The sequence below is a fragment of the Ranitomeya imitator genome, chromosome 9 (genome assembly GCF_032444005.1).
Source record: "Ranitomeya imitator isolate aRanImi1 chromosome 9, aRanImi1.pri, whole genome shotgun sequence".
In the NCBI taxonomy this organism is placed as follows: Eukaryota; Metazoa; Chordata; class Amphibia; order Anura; family Dendrobatidae; genus Ranitomeya; species Ranitomeya imitator.
Window position 1 is genome coordinate 45,198,402 of NC_091290.1, and position 19,636 is coordinate 45,218,037.

Below are 19,636 nucleotides of genomic sequence, written 5' to 3' on the forward strand. Positions count from 1 at the left end.
GCTGATTGCGATGTAAGACTTCAAGCGGATAATGAAATGATTGAGAATATTTGCAAGAAGATCAAGAAGATATCAAAAGGCAGACAAGTGACATGTAGCTAAGAATTGCACTCGCTAGCGGGATTCATAGTGATCAGGTTTAATTCTCGATATTAGAAAGCCTAGCAAGAACTAATAGGCAGGACACGTCTTCTAGGTACGAGAACATCGGAAACGTATCAGCGAGGGATTGTGAAGACTAGCACGGCCATTGACGCAGGACAAACGGCGAGAAATGGAGAAACATTCATGGGAGACGTCTCTTGGAATCTGTGTGCATAGCAAAATAAACCTGAAATAAAAGTGGAAACATAATGACATGATATAAAGAAGAAGAAGCCATGCCGTCCACACCAGACTCATGTCCATCGTTTCATAACCGGGCAGCCATCCGTAGCACAAGGTGGTGGTGGTATGATGGAATCCCCCAAATTCTTGTGTTCCCTGTGATAGTCATCTTCATGATATCTGAGTGGCTGCATGTGATTAATGAGTAACAAATCTGAGACATGCCTGGTTCTCTGAAGAAACTGTACATATTAACCCCTGCTTGAAATAATTTATACATTTTTTTTTTGCCTACGTATAAGTAATAGTTTATTTTTTCCGGGCCAAGAATACAACACCCACAATAATGGCAATAGCGGCAACAGCCACCCCTGCAGCCACTAATACTGGTTTTAGGCCCTCATATCCGCAACCCTCTGCAGCTCCATTGGAAGCCTCCTGTTCCTCCCCGTTGGTCTTGTTCTCCGTTGTCGCTGGTGGCCCCTGAGGTTCGGGTACAGAAGGTTTGGAGCTTTCATGGTTGATCAGTGCAGTGTCTCCCGTTGTTGTCTTCTTAGATGAAGGATTAGATTGTTCTTTCACTGACCCCTCTCTCTTTTCTCCTCCTGCGGCGGGGTTGCCCTTGTCAGTCTTCTTCACGCTTGTAGTGCGTGGCTTGGCTTCCATTTTGAATTCCTGTCGCTTCTACGGTATCTAAAAACAACAATTCTGTTTAGTATCTGAGTAGTGTAAAGTATGAATGGATTATAAATGCTTTGAATATCTGAAAGGGATTGTCCGGCCCTAGGCTGCAAGTCTACAGATACATTATGAGACTGCAGACTTGTGAATCCTCACAGCGCGCACAGTGCCCACTGTGAGGATTCTTTAGTGTCAGCGCTGGGAGCGAGCAGTCATGTTACCGCAAGTATGTAATTTGCATTCTTCCAGCCACATTCCGACTAGACGTGTCTGTCTGCGCATAATACACTTGCATTGAGCGAGGCTGTGCACATCTAGTCGGCACGTGACCATATGTATGCAAATCACATACTTGTGACACTCACTGCACTCAGTGCACACGCAGTTACAAGTCTCCAGTCAGATAGAGTGACTGCAGACTTGTAGCCTAAGACCCAACAATCCCTTTAATATTACTAGGGACATAATGGGGAGGATGGTTTAATACGGAAAAGTATTACAGTTTCAGGCAAGAATACTTTTGTGCACATCTAATGCCTTTTTTTGGGGGGAGTCAAAAGAGACAGCGCTGCTTCTTCAACTTAAAACAGGTCCTGTCTAGTGATGAGCGAGTGTACTTGTTACTCGAGATTTCCTGAGCACGCTCGGGTGGTCTCCGAGTATTTGGTTGTGCTCGGTGATTTAGTCTTTGTCGACGTAGCTGCATGATTTGGGGCTGCTAGACAGCCTGAATACATGTGGGGATTTCCTAACAAACAGGCAATCCCTGCATGTCCTCAGGCTGTCTAACAGCCCCAAATCATGCAGCTACTTTAACAAAGACTAAATCACCGAGCACAACCAAATACTCGGAGATTACCAGAGCATGCTCAGAAATCTCGAGTTACGAATACACTCGCTCATCACTAGTCCTGTCTCTTAAGTAACCATTGTTTTAATTTTTTACCCTGATAAATGAATAGTACGCATCAAAATAAGAAACTTTGTTATACAGTGGGTACGGAAAGTATTCAGACCCCTTTAAATTTTTCACTCTTTGTTTCATTGCAGCCATTTGGTAAATTCAAAAAAGTTCATTTTTCTCTCATTAATGTACATCATGCACCTTATCTTGACTAAAAAAAAAACAGAAATGTAGAAATTTTTGCAAATTTAATAAAAAAGAAAAACTGAAATATCACATGGTCATAAGTATTCAGACCCTTTGCTCAGACGCTCATATTTAAGTCACATGCTGTCCATTTCCTTGTGATCCTCCTTGAGATTGTTCTACTCCTTCATTGGAATCCAGCTGTGTTTAATTAAACTGGTAGGACTTGATTAGGAAAGGCGCACACCTGTCTATATAAGACCTCACTGTGCATGTCAGACCAAATGAGAATCATGAGGTTAAAGGAACTGGCCAAGGAGCTCAGAGACAGAGATGTAGCAAGGCACAGATCTGACCAAGGTTACAACAGAATTTCTGCAGTACTCAAGGTTCCTAAGAGCACAGTGGCCTCCATAATCCTTAAATGGAACAAGTTTGGGACCACCAGAAGTCTTCCTAGACCTGACCGTCCAGCCAAACTGAGCAATCGTGGGAGAAGAGTCTTGGATAGAGAGGTAAAGAAGAACCCCAAGATCACTGTGGCTGAGCTCCAGAGATACAGTAGGGAGATGGGAGAAAGTTCTACCCAGTCAACTATCACTACAACCCTCCACCAGTCGGGCCTTTATGGCCGAGTGGCCCAACGGAAGCCTCTCCTCAGTGCAAGACATATGAAAGCCTGCATAGAGTTTGCTAAAACAACACATGAAGGACTCCCAGGCTATGAGAAATAAGATTCTCTGGTCTGATGAGACGAAGATTGAACTTTTTGGTGATAATTCTAAGCGGTATATGTGGAGAAAACCAGGCACTGCTCATCACCTGCCCAATACAATCCCAACAGTGAAACATGGTGGTGGCAGCATCATACTATGGGGGTGTTTTTCAGCTGCAGGGACAGGACGACTGGTTGTCATTGAAGGAAACATGAATGTGGCCAAGTACAGAGATATCCTGGATGAAAACCTCTTCCAGAGTGATCCGGACCTCAAACTTGGCCGAAGGTTCACCTTCCAACAAGACAATGACCCTAAGCACACAGCTAAAATAACACAGGAGTGGCTTCAGAACAACTCTGTGATCATTCTTGACTGGCCCAGCCAGAGCCCTGACCTAAGGCTAAGTTCACACTGCGTTAGTGCAGTCCGTTCAACACATCCGTTAAACGGACTGCACTAATGCAAGTGCCGACGTTTGCACAGCGCTAGCGCAGATGGAGCATCTGCTAGCTCCATCTGCGCTAGTAGTGCGCTAGCAGTGACGGACCCGGAAACGCTGCAGCCCGCGTCTCGGGTCCGTCACTCAATGACGGCACATCGCTAGCGCACGCCCATTGAAAGTAATGGCGGCGTTAATGGACTACATTACACCGCGTTATGTCGCGGTGTAACGTAGTCCGTTAAACGGGTCACACGCAGTGTGAACCCAGCCTAAGCCCAATTGAGCATCTCTGGAGAGACCTGAAAATGGCTGTCCACCAACGTTCACCATCCAACCTGACGGAACTGGAGAGGATCTGCAAGGAAGAATGGCAGAGGATCCCCAAATCCAGGTGTGAAAAACTTGTTGCATCATTCCCAAGAAGACTCATGGCTGTACTAGCTCAAAAAGTGCTTCTACTCAATACTGAGCCAAGGGTCTGAATGCTTATGACCATGTGATGTTTCAGTTTTTTCTTTTTTAATACATTTGCAAAAAAATTCTACATTTCTGTTTTTTTCCCAGTAACGATGGGGTGCAGAGTGTACATTAAAAAAATTAACTTTTTTGAAATTACAAAATGGCTGCAATGAAACAAAAACTAAAAAAAATTAAAAAGGGCTCTGAATACTTTCCTACCCAATGTATACCTTATCAGAGAAATCCACTTCTTTTTTCTCCTCCTGGACTTATCTCATTCTTAAAATTCTCAAATCACAGGTGCTCATAAAGTTCTATGCAGAATTGTAAGGGCTTGTTCACACACTGCCTTTTTCAAAAATTTTGATGCTGAAAAAAACCTTTACAGTATCAGGAAAGTGAATGAGACTTCTGCAATATCATGCACCTGCTGCTTATTTTGTTCCTTGCACATTTGAACAATCAAACCATATTTTTTGTTTGTTTGTTTGTTTGTTTGTTTGTTTTTTTCAAATCTGCAGCATGTGAATTCTTTCAGCATTTTCACCCATTCATCTCAATAAAAATAAAATTCATCAAAAATGAGAGTATTTTACTTAGCATTTTTCTTGCTAAAACTCTGGATTTTGCTGCAGAAATTTTTGCTGAAAATACTCAATGCTCTGTTGTTTCAGGAGAACTTGCAGCAGAATATCTCTCCCCAGCTCCTCCCAACTCCATACAATTTTAAAAGCACCAACTGTCATCTCTTATCTCAGTAATGGGAAATTCTGTCTCCACCAAATACAGGTTTTATGGATTTTACTCATGAACTGAGAGTGAATGATCAGTCCAGGAGAAGAGAGAACCAGATTTCTCTGATAAGATATATTACAGAGTTGCTTGTTTTCATATCACTATATAAAATAAAAATTTTAACGACTACTCTTTGACATTAAGAAAGGGCGTTGTTCCGATGAAACATCGAGTTATACACTGGCTACTCGCCAGTCTAAGCGAACCCTTAAAGTATTGATATCTAAATTATGTAAATTATATAAAGTTTATAGTTCTAAAGTCACCCAGCAGGTCACTATTTCCTTACCTTCACTAGAACCGATTTGGGCAACATATTGTGGATCAAGCTGCATATAGCAAATAGTCGTCCAAAAGGCAATTCAGACCCATAAGTGTCAAAAGTATTCCATGTGATAATGCACTCAGATCGGCTTATATTTCTCAGATTACACACACTAGATTTTCAGGATCTGCAGGGGGGTCCACATGTCACACCTCACCAGCCAAAATGCTGCGTTACAGCCCAGGGAGTGCCATTACATTGTTAGATGGGAATTCCCATATAAGCTCTAGTGTTTACTTCAAGGAGCTGTATTTTCCTGCTCAGTACAATGAGAGGAAGTACCGGGCACCAGTATTGGTATTTAAGGTGAACAGGTTAAACAGCCAGGAAGAACCCATTTGGGCCTTAATTAGCAATTTCAGCACTAAATGACATCTTAAAATGTCATCTGTGACATGGTCTCCAGGTACTTACCTACACCCAACCTCCGATCCTCTCAAGATCTCCTTCTCTACCCCCCTCTCATCTCTTCTTCCCACAACCGCATACAAGACTTCTCCCGTGCTTCCCCCATACTCTGGGACTCTCTACCACAACACATCAGACTCTCGCCTACCAGAGAAACCTTCAAAAAGAACCTGAAGATCTACCTCTTCCGGCAAGCCTACAGCCTGCAGTGATCCTCAACCTACTGAACCACCGCACAACCAGCTCTACCCTCTCCTATCTCCTCACCCATCCCCTGCAGACTGTGAACCCTCGTGGGCAAGGTCCTCCCTCCTTATGTACCTGTGTACCTTGTTTTTTTTTGCTCATGTTTAATGTATTTGTCTATATTTGCCCCGTATTCACATGTAATGCTCCATGGAATAAATGGCGGAATAAAAATGTATAATAATAATAATAAATAAAATGTATTTATAATAGGACATTATCTGATTTCAGGTTTCAGTGTATCTATGTAAGGCTATATGCACCGAGCGAGCAGTGAGCAGAAATCTCAGAGATGTGTAAAGCATCATAACTTAATGTATAAGGTTCAGGGGCAGAACTATAGTGGATGCACCAGAGACCTGGAGCCTAAGGGCTCATCCAGACATTCATACACATTGGTCAGAGAATGGTCCGCAATGCACAGACTGGTCGCACCTCTCCAGACCCAAGTGTTACCGCCTCATAGACATGTATAAAGCTGTGGTATTGCCATGCTGTGACTGTCCCTAGATCTGGGGCTCTAACTGTCCCTGCTCCCAAAGGTACCTCTAATGGTGAGGAGGTTTGGGCCCACCAGCCTTGCTGTTCTCTTGTAATACTCTAAGCTGTCCTCTCCCCCTCCTCCCAGGAGGCCTGAGATAGATGTGTTAGTATATAAACATGTAAGACAAACAGGGATAACAAAAAGCAACTTACATAAGAAACACTTACTAAAGGTTGAAAGGAATATAGGGAAGGAATGGAATGCACAAACTAAATGGGACCAGAATAATGGAGAAAGCATACACCGAAAAACAGCAGGCAACAATCTCCAGCAGCAGCAACTAACTCCCAACTTCAGTACAACAACTCCAGCAAGCGAGAAAGTAAACTTTCACCGGAGAGGATGAGAAGGTCTGGCCAGCTTTTATAGAGAATAGAGAAAGGAAATGAGCAGGACAGGAGCAGCTGTAAGATGGAGCTGCAGGTCTCTAACCAGTATAGAAAGAGTCGTTAACCTCTTCAGTACCATCGGAAGCAAAGTCCATTTAATACGAGGAACCAAACACACAGACTAAATGGAAGATCTGTGATTCACAATTCGTAATGATCGCCTAACCCCAGATTTCCCAGAAGGACGTGACACACTTGTGACAGATATTTGGGCTGGGAGAGACATGTCTGTGCATTCTGGTCCATTCTCTGGCCGGTGTGTTGTGAATTCTCTTGTCGGGCTCCCTCCTGTGGTCATGAATGGTACTTCGGCTGGTTCTGTCCATGGACTTCCTCTGGGTGTTTCTGAGTTTCCTTCCACAGGTGACGAGGCTAAGTCGTTAGTGGGCTGCTCTATTTAACTCCACTTTGATCTTTGCTCCATACCACCTGTCAATGTTCCAGTATTGGTCTAGTTCACTCCTGGATCGTTCTTGTGACCTGTCTTCCCATCAGAAGCTAAGTTCCTGTTTGTTTTTCTTTGGTTTGCTATTTTTCTGTCCAGCTTGCTATTTTTATTATTGTCTTGCTTGCTGAAAGCTCTGGGATGCAGAGGGAGCGCCTCCGCACCGTGAGTCGGTGCGGAGGGTCTTTTTGCGCCCTCTGCGTGGTCTTTTTGTGCTGACCGCAAAGCAGCCTTTCCTATCCTCAGTCTGTTCAGTAAGTCGAGCCTCGCTTTGCTAAATCTATTTCATCTCTGTGTTTGTATTTTCATCTTTACTCACAGTCATTATATGTGGGGGGCTGCCTGTTCCTTTGGGGAATTTCTCTGAGGCAAGGTAGGCTTTATTTTTCTATCTTCAGGGCTAGCTAGTTCCTTAGGCTGTGCCGAGTTGCATAGGGAGCGTTAGGCGCAATCCACGGCTATTTCTAGTGTGTGTTATAGGATTAGGGATTGCGGTCAGCAGAGTTCCCACGTCCCAGAGCTCGTCCTTATTATCAGTAACTATCAGGTCATTCCGTGTGCTCTTAACCACCAGGTCCATTATAGTCCTGACCACCAGGTCATAACAGTACAGGTGGCCCAAAGTACTAATGCATCTCAATAGAGGGATAAGAGAAGTTCTGAGACCATTTTTTTTTCTTTGCAGTGTGTTTTGTCTCTCTTTTCCCCTTTACCTCTGGGTGGTTCAGGACACAGGTGTAAACATGGACATTCAAGGTCTGTCCTCTTGGATGGATAATCTCACTACAAGGGTACAAAACATTCAAGATTTTGTGGTTCAGAATCCGATGTCAGAGCTCAGGATTCCTATTCCTGATTTGTTTTTTGGAGATAGATCTAAGTTCTTGAATTTCAAAAATAATTGTAAATTGTTTCTTGCCTTGAAGCCTCGCTCCTCAGGTGACCCTGTTCAACAAGTTAAGATCATTATTTCTTTGTTACGTGGTGACCCTCAAGACTGGGCATTTTCCCTTGCGCCAGGAGATTCGGCATTGCGTGATGTTGATGCGTTTTTCCTGGCGCTTGGATTGCTTTATGACGAACCTAATTCAGTGGATCAGGCAGAGAAAATCTTGCTGGCTCTGTGTCAGGGTCAGGATGAAGCGGAGATATATTGTCAGAAGTTTAGAAAGTGGTCTGTGCTCACTCAGTGGAATGAATGTGCCCTGGCAGCAATCTTCAGAAAGGGTCTCTCTGAAGCCCTTAAGGATGTCATGGTGGGATTTCCCATGCCTGCTGGTCTGAATGAGTCTATGTCTTTGGCCATTCAGATCAATCGACGCTTGCGTGAGCGTAAAGCTGTGCACCATTTGGCGGTACTATCTGAGCATGGGCCTGAGCCTATGCAGTGTGATAAGACTTTGACCAGAGCTGAACGGCAAGAACACAGACGTCGGAATGGGCTATGTTTTTACTGTGGTGATTCCACTCATGCTATCTCCGATTGTCTTAAGTGCACTAATCGGTTCGCTAGGTCTGCCACCATTGGTACGGTACAGTCTAAATTTCTATTGTCCGTTACTCTGATTTGCTCTTTGTCATCCTATTCTGTTATGGCATTTGTGGATTCAGGCGCTGCCCTGAATTTGATGGACTTGGAGTTTGCCAGGCGCTGTGTTTTTTTCTTGGAGCCCTTGCAGTATCCTATTCCATTGAGAGGAATTGATGCTACGCCTTTGGCCAAGAATAAGCCTCAGTACTGGACCCAATTGACCATGTGCATGGCTCCTGCACATCAGGAGGATATCCGCTTTCTGGTGTTGCATAATCTGCATGATGTGGTCGTTTTGGGGTTGCCATGGCTACAGGTTCATAATCCAGTATTGGACTGGAAATCTATGTCTGTGTCCAGCTGGGGTTGCCAGGGGGTACATGGTGATGTTCCATTTTTGTCTATTTCGTCATCCACCCCTTCTGAAGTTCCAGAGTTTTTGTCGGATTATCGGGATGTATTTGATGAGCCCAAATCCAGTGCCCTACCTCCTCATAGGGATTGCGATTGCGCAATTAATTTGATTCCTGGCAGTAAGTTTCCTAAGGGCCGATTGTTCAATTTATCTGTGCCAGAACACACCGCTATGCGGAGTTATATAAAGGAATCCTTGGAGAAAGGCCATATTCGCCCGTCGTCATCACCGTTAGGAGCAGGGTTCTTTTTTTGTGGCCAAGAAGGATGGTTCTTTGAGACCTTGTATTGATTACCGCCTTCTTAATAAAATTACAGTCAAATTTCAGTATCCTTTGCCGTTGCTGTCTGATTTGTTTGCTCGTGTTAAAGGGGCTAGCTGGTTCACCAAGATAGATCTTCGAGGGGCGTATAATCTTGTGCGTATTAAACAAGGCGATGAAGGAAAAGGCAGCCCCCCACATATAATGACTGTGAGTAAAGATGAAAATACAAACACAGAGATGAAATAGATTTAGTAAAGTGAGGCCCAACTTACTGAACAGACTGAGGATAGGAAAGGTTGCTTTGCGGTCAGCACAAAAAGCTACAAAAAGACCACGCAGAGAGCGCAAAAAGACCCTCCACACCGACTCACTGTGCGGAGGCGCTCCCTCTGCGTCCCAGAGCTTCCAGCAAGCAAGACAATAATAAAAATAGCAAGCTGGACAGAAAAATAGCAAACCAAAGAAAAACAAACAGGAACTTAGCTTCTGATGAGAAGACAGGTCACAAGAACGATCCAGGAGTGAACTAGACCAATACTGGAACATTGACAGGTGGCATGGAGCAAAGATCAAAGTGGAGTTAAATAGAGCAGCCCACTAACGACTTAGCCTCGTCACCTGTGGAAGGAAACTCAGAAACACCCAGAGGAAGTCCATGGACAGAACCAGCCGAAGTACCATTCATGACCACAGGAGGGAGCCCGACAACAGAATTCACAACACCGGTGTGCACGGATGTCTGACTGAGCCCTTAGAAAGGTCCCTTTCTGCTAGATGAGAAGACTGTTAAAGATGGTTAGATGCCTTGTTGGAGATTTTTAATTGTGCTATTAATAAGGTTAGAATTATGAATATTTCTAATGCTGAGCACAAAGCACTGTATCAGCCACTTCAGGCCAGGGAGCAGCACACTGCAGCAACCCTTATAAATAATGAGATGACGCAGAACCTCGTATACAGGGCAATATTCACAATCTCCAATTTTTTTTTTCTTGCAAAGGCTCAACATTTTTTCTTTTGGCTTCTTAGATGCTTTGTGCCCAAAAAGACTTTTAAAACCTGTCAATCAAAACAGATTTGGAAACTGGTGCCCCCATTGATTGTGAGAAGGAGGTCGCATTCCCCACCGTCAATGGGTTTAAGTTAGAGTAACCTAATGGTGGTCTCACTACGGGATTTCAATAACCATTATTTATTTCTTTACCTAATGTAAAGACACACATGGGTCTTAGATCCTAGATGATTTATATTTTGAATTTTATCATAAATTTGTCCAAAAAGTGTGATTTTTAGGAATAATTCTTTGACCTTGTAAGATCTAATATTAATTTTAGAAAATATATATATACTAGCTGAAGAGCCCGGCGTTGCCTGGGCATAGTAAATATCTGTGGTTAGTTATAGCACGTCACTTCTCTTATTTTCCCATCACGCCTCTCATTTTCCCCCTCACATCTCTCATTTTCTCCCTCACACCTCTCATTTTCTCCCTCACTCCTCTCATTCCCCCCTAACACTTGTCATTTCGACCTCACATCTCTCATTTTCCGATCACTACACTATTTTCCCTCACTCCTCTCATTTTGCACTCACACCTTTTCATTTTCACCTCACACCTCTCATTTTCACCTCAGTATATACATGTTTGTCATCTCCCTTATATATAGTATACACCTGTATGTCATCTCCTGTATATAGTATATACCTGTATGTCATCTCCCCTGTATATAGTATATACCTGCTGTGTGTCATCTCCCCTGTATATAGTATATGCCTGTATGTCATCTCCTCCTATATATAGTATATACCTGTGTGTCATCTCCCCTGTATATAGTATATACCTGTATGTCATCTCCTCCTCTATATAGTATATACCTGTGTGTTATCTCTCCTGTATATAGTATATATCTGTGTGTCATCTCCCCTGTATATAGTATATACCTGTGTGATCTCCTGTATTAGACCTCGTTAACACGTTATTTGCTCAGTATTTTTACCTCAGTATTTGTAAGATAAATTGGCAGCCTGATAAATCCCCAGCCAACAGGAAGCCCTCCCCCTGGCAGTATATATTAGCTCACACATACACATAATAGACAGGTCATGTGACTGACAGCTGCTGTATTTCCTATATGGTACATTTGTTGCTCTAGTAGTTTGTCTGCTTATTAATCAGATTTTTATTTTTGAAGGCTAATACCAGACTTGTGTGTGTTTTAGGGCGAGTTTCGTTTGTCAAGTTGTGTGTGTTGAGTTGTGTGTGGCGACATGCATGTAGCGACTTTTGTGAGATGAGTTTTGTGTGGCAACATGCGTGTAGCAACTTTTTGTGTGTCGAGTTGCATGTAACAGGTTAGTGTAGCAAGTTGTGTGCAGCGCATGGCGAGTTTTGCGCGTGGTGAGTTTTATGTCTGGTGCCTTTTGAGTATGTGCAAGTTTTGTGTGAGGCAACTTTTGCATGTGTTGCAAATTTTGTGCATGTGGCAATTTTTCCGCGTGTGCAAGTTTTGCGTGTGGCGAGTTTTCCATGAGGTGAGTTTTGCACTTGTGGCGAGTTTTGCGGGAGCCTAGTTTTTGCATGTGGCGTGTTTCGACTTTTATGTGGCGAGGTTGGTGTATTTGTGGTGAAATGTGTGCTGAGGGAATATGTGTTCAAGCACGTGGTAGTGTGTGGCGCATTTTGTGTGTGTTCATATCCCCATGTGTGGTGAGTATCTCATGTCGGGGCCCCACCTTAGCAACTGATCGGTATATACTCTTTTGCGCCATCGCTCTCATTCTTTAAGTCCCCCTTGTTCACATCTGGCAGCTGTCAATTTGCCTCCAACACTTTTCCTTTCACTTTTTTCCCCATTATGTAGATAGGGGCAAAATTGTTTGGTGAATTGGAAAGCGCGGGGTTAAAATTTCACCTCACAACGTAGCCTATGACGCTCTCAGGGTCCAGACGTGTGACTGTGCAAAATTTTGTTTCTGTAGCTGCGACGGTGCAGATGCCAATCCCGGACATACATACACACATACACACACACACACACACACACACACACATTCAGCTTTATATATTAGATTTAGATTACTCCTTATCTAATGTAAAGAGTAAAACCTTAATGATCTGAGTTTTACATAAGGGTAAAGCTTTAGAGAGAATCTGTCATCAAGGTTTCAGACCCCAAATTATTTATATGGACATGCAGCTGTTTCAAAGACAAGTCCAGCAATACCTTCACATAGCCAGTCAGTTCCTCCATTACTGGGAAATCAACATTTGAATTGATATGGAAATGAAGCTGAAGAGCTATGGTAGATCTGAAGCCTCTGTCACTCCAGCTCTATTCCTCGCCCAGCGCCGCCTCTTCCTGCTTGACTCACAGCTTCTATACTGTGTGACTTCAGGTAAAGGAGCCATCAATGTCAAGCAGGAGGAGGCGGCAGTGGGTGGGGAATAGAGTTGGAGTGACAGTGGCATCTTTCAGATCTACCATAGCTTTTCAGCCTCATTTCTATATCAATTCAAACGCTGATTTTTCAGTAATGGAAGAACAGACTGGCCATGTAAAGGTATTGCTGGACTTCTCTTTCAAAGACTTACATGTACAAAGAAATAGTTTGGGGTGCGAAATCTTGCTGACAGATTCCCTTTAAAGGTCTATTCTTATGTAAAACAAATATTTCCTTTAAGGGCATTTTCTCACAGTAGACGTTTATTAATCATCCATAAAATACTCGATCACTGGGCCCCCCACAATTACTGGACCCCCTTGTTCCTCCTCACTGGAAAATCACAGTGAGTAGGATTTTGTATTATCGATCATGAAGCATGTGCAGTGATATTTCATTGGAAGTCTACAGGACTGACGGAAACATCTGCCCCATGGACACTGAACGGAGGGAATCAACCGCTGCTTCCTGAGAACTCCTCTTCATTAGTAAGGAGGAATGGGATCTCAAGCTTTACTGTAGTGATCAGTGGGTTCCCAAAATCATATGTTAATTATTATCTATCTTGTGGATCAGTAATAAATGTCCATTGTGGAAACATATTTTAGGGAAAGTTACCAGTTCATAAAGTTGCAAACCTGAACTTGTACCATTGCTAGATGTTCATGAGAACATCTTCAGTCTGTGTCTTATCCATGTGCAAGGTGTCATAGGGACATCCACCTTAAGGTTGGGGGTCACACAAACGTATATTTTCTCATCTGAAAGAATCCGGTCAGTTATGCAAATCACACTTTGATCAGAGTGTCGGCATAGTGTGATCCAATTCTCTCTGATGAACAGAGAAGATGGAGAAAAAAATGTCTCCATCTTCTCCATGGTGTCAGTCGGTGGAAATCAGACTAAACTCAGATTTCATCCAAGTGCAGTCCGATGGTTTCCACTCACTCATTAACAATAATATGGTCATGTGCACGATCCCTTGTTGTGGAACTGATGTGGACCTTTGTGTGGGTGATCATCTGCTGCCCCATAGTCCAAAGAAACCTATGTCTTCAAGGACCAGCAAAGAGCAACCTGTTGACAGAACTTTCCTTAAATGTGTCATGTGAACTATTGCCCTTACTTCCACAATGTGTTGATTTTATGCAATTATTTTTATTGTTATATTTTTACAATAATTTCATTGACTGATTCGGCTCCTCCATGTCTAATCCTCCACTCGATAAATTGAGTCTACGATCATTTCAGTTTTCATACAATACAATAAGCTGCCCCATCCTGGCACAGATATCCGGATGCTCTTTCAATCAGTGAGATTTATGTGCCACTTTACCACAGTCCCATTGCTTCTACTGTCTCATGGTCCGTTCCCAGGGTAGTGCAAGAGCTTTCATTAGATCTATTAATATGTGATTGTTCAAAGCCCTACATTAACAAATGTTGTCATTTAACACTCTAATGCTACTCAGCAAGAATTTTCCCGCAGAAATATTTCCATTTTCTAGAATATTTGTAAAGAGTCTAGAAATACATTATATACAATGCCTTGAAAAAATATTCATACCCCTTGAACCTTTCCACATTTTTCACATTACACCCACAAATTTAAACGTATTACATTGGGGCAGAGTAGAAAGTATTTGTGAAGTGTAAAAGAAATAATTAATGGTTTTCTAATTTTTTATAAAATATAAATCTGAAAATTGTGATGTGCATTTGTATTCAGCCCCCTCTAGTCTGGTACCCCTAAATTAAATCCTGAGTGAGCAATTGCCTCCAGAAGTCACATAATTAGTAATTTCAGTCCATCTGAGTGTATTTTATTGTCAGAATAACTACAGCTTTTCTGTGAAAGGTTTGTGTAAGAATATTAGGGATCAATCAGCATCGTGAAAACCAAGGAACACACCAGACAGGTCAGGGATAAAGTTAGGGAGAAGAGTAAAGCAGGGTTAAGTTCTAAAAAAAATATCCCAAGCTTTGAACATCTCACGGTGCACTGTTCAATCCATCATCCAAAAATGGAAGGAGTATGGCACAACTGCAAACCTACCGAGATATGGCCGTCCACCTAACCTGACATCCCAAGCAAGGGGAGCACTAAATAAAGAAACAGCCAAGAGGCCCATGGTCACTCTGGAGGTGCTGCAGTGATCCACAGCTCAGGTGGGAGGATTTGTCCACAGGACAACTATTAGTCCTATAGTCCACAAAGTTGGCCTTTTTGGAAGATTGGCAAGAAGAAAGCGATTTCTGAAAGCAAGCAATAAGAAGTCCTGTTTGCAGTTTGCAAAAAAACATACAGCGTTCATATGTAGGAAGGTGCTCTGGTCAGATGAGACCAAAGTAGAACTCTTCAGACTAAATGCAAAATGCTATATGTGGCGGAAAACTAACACTACACATCACCCTGAAAACACCATCCCTACCATCACACATAAGTAGCACCCCAGGTGACCGGTTGCTACAGTGATGTTGCCTTCCTTTCGGGGAGAGTAATATCATACTCAGAGGCAATGGAATTCTCTTTACCAGGTAAGGCACCCACACACAACACATTCCAAATCCAGGCCAGGAGGGGGAGCTCAGGACCCGGATTCAGGGGAGCTTCCCTAAGCTATATGTATCCTGACCTGGAGGAGGAGCTTAGTCTCCAAGAGGGAGAGATAGAAGAAGGAAATCTAGAACTGAGAGCAGACAGAGAGGTCTGGCAGCCACGAGGGAGCTGCAGCCTCTGAAAGGACAGATAACCCGAGGCGTTGTATGTGGAGGAGCTGGATAGGAAAGGAGCAAAGGAGAGGAACAGGGCTCAGAGGGGAACTGTGACTGGGCACCCTCAGAGCCAAAGCGATGTGCCGGGTTCTGGGAGCCCGAGGCCTTAGTGGAACTGTATGACAGTCAGTTGGCAGAACCGGAGGGCTCAGAACTTTATGTGATTGGCCCACACCACACCTGAGACGCAGCAGCACCTAAGGAACCCGGGGCATGATAGAGTCCCTATAAAAAGGCTCAAGCTGCCCATCATGCACCTGTCTCAGGATAGGCGGAATAGAGGACTCTGCAGAAAGCTTCAGGCAGCAGGGACCTCATAGACAGCAAGCACTAGTTGGAAAGGCCCACGAACCCCAACTGGGCAGGAGATTCTCCCATTGCCTCTGAGCCAGCCAGACCACCACCACCCGTGCCTGGTAGCCTGGACTGTGGCCTGTGAACTACAGTAAACCAGGTAAAGACTTACAACTTGTGTCCTTTACTCATTTTACGGCCTACACCATCATCACCATACACTTCAGGACCTCTGGGGACCCCACTTCACCTGTGGGAAGCGTTACCATCATTGCTGCAACAACATTCCCCGGAGGACCCCTTTAACGCAGTGTCGGTCCGACTATTGACTGAACACCACAGGTGGCGTCACGATAGACTTTACCACAATTCCCGTTAAAAGACCTTTCCCCTTTAATTGGACGCCCAGGGCCACGGACTGGGTCGCCGCCACCGTGACATCCTCTTTAATAGCCGACCGGACCCGGTACCGAGTACCCCACGGCCCAGGTAGGGCGCTCCACATACTGGTGGCAACATCATGTTGTGGGGATGCTTTTCTTTACCAAGGACAGAAAAGCTAAGTTGATGGGAAGATGATGGAAGTAAATACAGGGCAATCCTGGAGGAAAACCTGTTGGAGGCTGCAAAAGACATGAGATCGGGGTGTAAGTTCACCTTCCAGCAGGATAACAACCCCAAACATCCTGCCAGAGGTACAATGGATGGTTTAGATCAAAGCATATTCATGTGTGTTAGTGGCCCAGTCACAGGCCAGACCGAAATCCCATTGAGAATCTGTAGCAAGAGTTGAAAATTACTGTTCACAGACACCTCCATCCAATGTCACTGAGCGAGAGCGAGAGTGCAAAGAAAAATGGGAAAAATCATTAGCCTCTAGATGTGCAAAGCTGGTACAGACAGACCCCAAAAGACATGCAGCAGTAATTGCAGCGAAAGGTGGTCCGACAAAGTATTGATTAAAGGGGGCTGAATACAATTGCACATCACAATTTTTAGATTAATATTTTTAAAATAATTAGAAAACCCCTGTATCATTTCCCTTACGCTGCACAAATACTTGCTACTCTGTATTCCTCTATGACATAAAATCCTAATTAAATACATTTAAGTTTGTGGGTGCAATGTGAAAAAATGCGGAAAAGTTCAGGGGGGTATGAACACTTTTTCAAGGCACTTTAAGTTTTAATACAATTTATTCTGTGAAAATGAAAATGTGATTCAATCAGAATTTGTACAGTAGAGCGAGCAAATATGCCGACACCAGAAAAATGCACAAAAATATAAAAGGCGCCACAGACAGAAATCATACAGCAACTTACCTTTTGGTCAAATAATAATAGTAATATTATAATAATAAAAACTTTCAAATAAACAACTAGAATTGTCCTCTTTTATTAGTTATAACTCTCTTATTAGCTATATATGCCAGGAAAGCCGGGGGCCGCCATGATCATCATCATATGGCCTGTCTGGCGGTCCTGGGGCCTGATAGGAGGTCATCTACAAAAACCATGTGCTATAATATGCAATGACGTTCTACATATCTAGGATAAACTTATTTTTATATCAGTCTAGCAATAGATGCAGTTATCATCAAATAACATGATATTAAGGAGAAACCTTCAAATTCCCTTAGGCACCAGGACCCCCATCAACTATGCCCCCTATATCTGACTTCTAAATGACAAGTCTGCCTCATTATACAGGATAGCTTTGCATATTCATTCAGTCAGGAACCTGGGAAAGCTGGGTTATAGACTGCAGAGGCTTTCCTTCCAATGCTGCAGTCCCTTGGCAACTCGAATTACCATAGCCGAGAATAAAAGTGATGAAGTCATTGCCGAAAAGAAAAAAAAAAAGGGCATTGCATCTTCCAGCACATGCAGGGTTAATTTTTCTCTGCGGCCATCTGTAAACCGCATCTACCGCAAAGTCACCTCTGCCGGTGCCCTTCCTAGTCCTGCCGTGGGGTAGGCCGTCACACGTTACAGCTAGCAGTCAGGAGACGGGGGAAGGGCACGGGAAGAACCTTGGGCTTGCACCAAACAATGGGATGTCACCGGTGGGGGGGGGATATTCCGGTGCGTCCTTGGGCTGTCCTGTCCTTCAAGTAGTTAATATTCCTTTCCTAAGTCAAGATGAGTGACAACCGACCTGACTGCTGGCAACCGGCCTTCCATTTAGGAGCTTTGTTACAATGTAACAGATACATTCCATTCCAGAGAATCATAGAACGTTTGTCGGTGACATATTGATACAATGTGACACATTTTCAGTACAGAGGACACCTCCGGAATCTTATCAATTATTAGTTTTGAGGCCTAAGTTTGTAAGTTAAACCAATTCTTATTAAAAAACCCCCAAAAAGGAACATGCTAATTATATAGGTCACATAGATTTTAATTATTAAAAAACATACTGATAAATAATAATACTAATAATGATAAAATAGTCTATATGTAGATCTGCAGTCGTGGAGGAACTACAAATCCCAACGCATCCACTTTTAAGAGCTGTTAAAGGGATCTACGCATTGATAATCCTCACCTTGTATTTGTGCCTCAGTCAAAATAATTCAAAATCACAATCTCATCCATTTTAGATATAAAATACGGAGAAAATAATATGTAACAAGGAGGCGATTGTAGGGCAGATAGTAAATGGGACATAGATGCATTATTACCTCCCGTCTCACGCACTCTGCAGCTCGGAGGATGCTCTGCAGGGACCGACCTGGGAGCTTCCCACAATGCCCTGCTCCCTGCTGCAGGGAAGACGGGGGTACAGAGGAGCCGGGACCAATCAGGATCACTTACAGAGGGCATTTGGACTGTACCAATGCATTTTAGTGAAGGGGGGCACTCTTTGTTTTTTTGTATAAAATTTTAAAAAAATCTATGTACATTAAGTGTTGGTTTTACATATAGTACCTGGTTGATTAAAGCCATATTACGCGGCAGGCGAGGATGTTACCTGCAGGGTTAATTGATCCTATATTTTTGCACAGAATGGATGTGACCTTGTCGGATTGAAAGAGGAAGGAAAGCATGACTCAGGATTAGTGACATCGTTACACGTCACGGTGGCCATGGTAACGGTTGCTAAGCAATAGAACCTTCCAGGCCTATGGCGTCAGCAGCGTCCCTGCTGTGTGGTTGCGTCAGTGCGAATATGGATGTGACGAGAGGGACTTATACACCAGTCGGGACCCCGCAAACTAAAGGACATGTGTGAGCTAGTGATGAGCACGCTGAGGTGTTATCTGAGCATGCTCGGGGGCTGGCCGAGTGACTTCGGCGTGCTCGAATAATATGTCCGAGTCCCCGCGGCTGCGTGTCTCACGGCTGTTCAACAGCCACAGCACATGGTGGGATTCCCTGCTTCTTAGGCAATCCAGGCATGTTTTGGGGCTGTTGAACCTCCACGAGACATGCAGCTGCGGGGACTCGAACATATTATTCGAGCACGCGAAGACACTCTGTTACACCCGAGCATGCTCAGATAACACCTTATCTCAGCATGTTCACTCATGAGTCATTACTAGTCTGAACATTAGGGAAACCAATGGTGCAAGTTCTCTCAGAGATCCAGAATGTGTCCCACCAACCCATCACGATGGCCATTAGATGGACACTCATCTGCGCCTACAATTCCTATTTACACACCTCAACATTGAAATTGCAACACTATTAAACGAAAGTCGTGGAATGATGGAAATCGCACAATGGATAAACATGTTACTGATATGTAAATCATGCAAAAATGGAAACTATTTTCAAAACATCTCGATTTATTCAATATGGAGTAGCAGAAATCCCCGCATTTACAGCATTGGCTGCTATCAGTATCTTCTGTCTCGCTGAAGTCAAATCATCAAGATCCACTGCTGGCAGCTTCTTTTGCAATTGCTGACCAACGATGTCCCACATGTGCTTAGGCTTGATGGGAGACAAGTCTGGAGATGCTGCAGGCCAAGGTAGCACATTTAGGCCATGTAGTCTGATCACAGTAGCACCAACAACATACGGTCTGGTGCTGTGTG

General features: G+C 43.6%; 1 long non-coding RNA gene across 1 annotated transcript; it reads right to left on the reverse strand.

The window, feature by feature from the left end:
* Positions 1 to 123: 123 nt before the first annotated feature.
* LOC138648667 (uncharacterized) lies at positions 124 to 18,374 on the reverse strand. Its single transcript, XR_011315175.1, has 2 exons — positions 18,278 to 18,374; positions 124 to 1,020 (listed from the first exon to the last, which is right to left on the reverse strand). It is a non-coding gene; the product is annotated as an uncharacterized lncRNA (long non-coding RNA).
* Between the last annotated feature and the right edge of the window lie 1,262 nt (positions 18,375 to 19,636).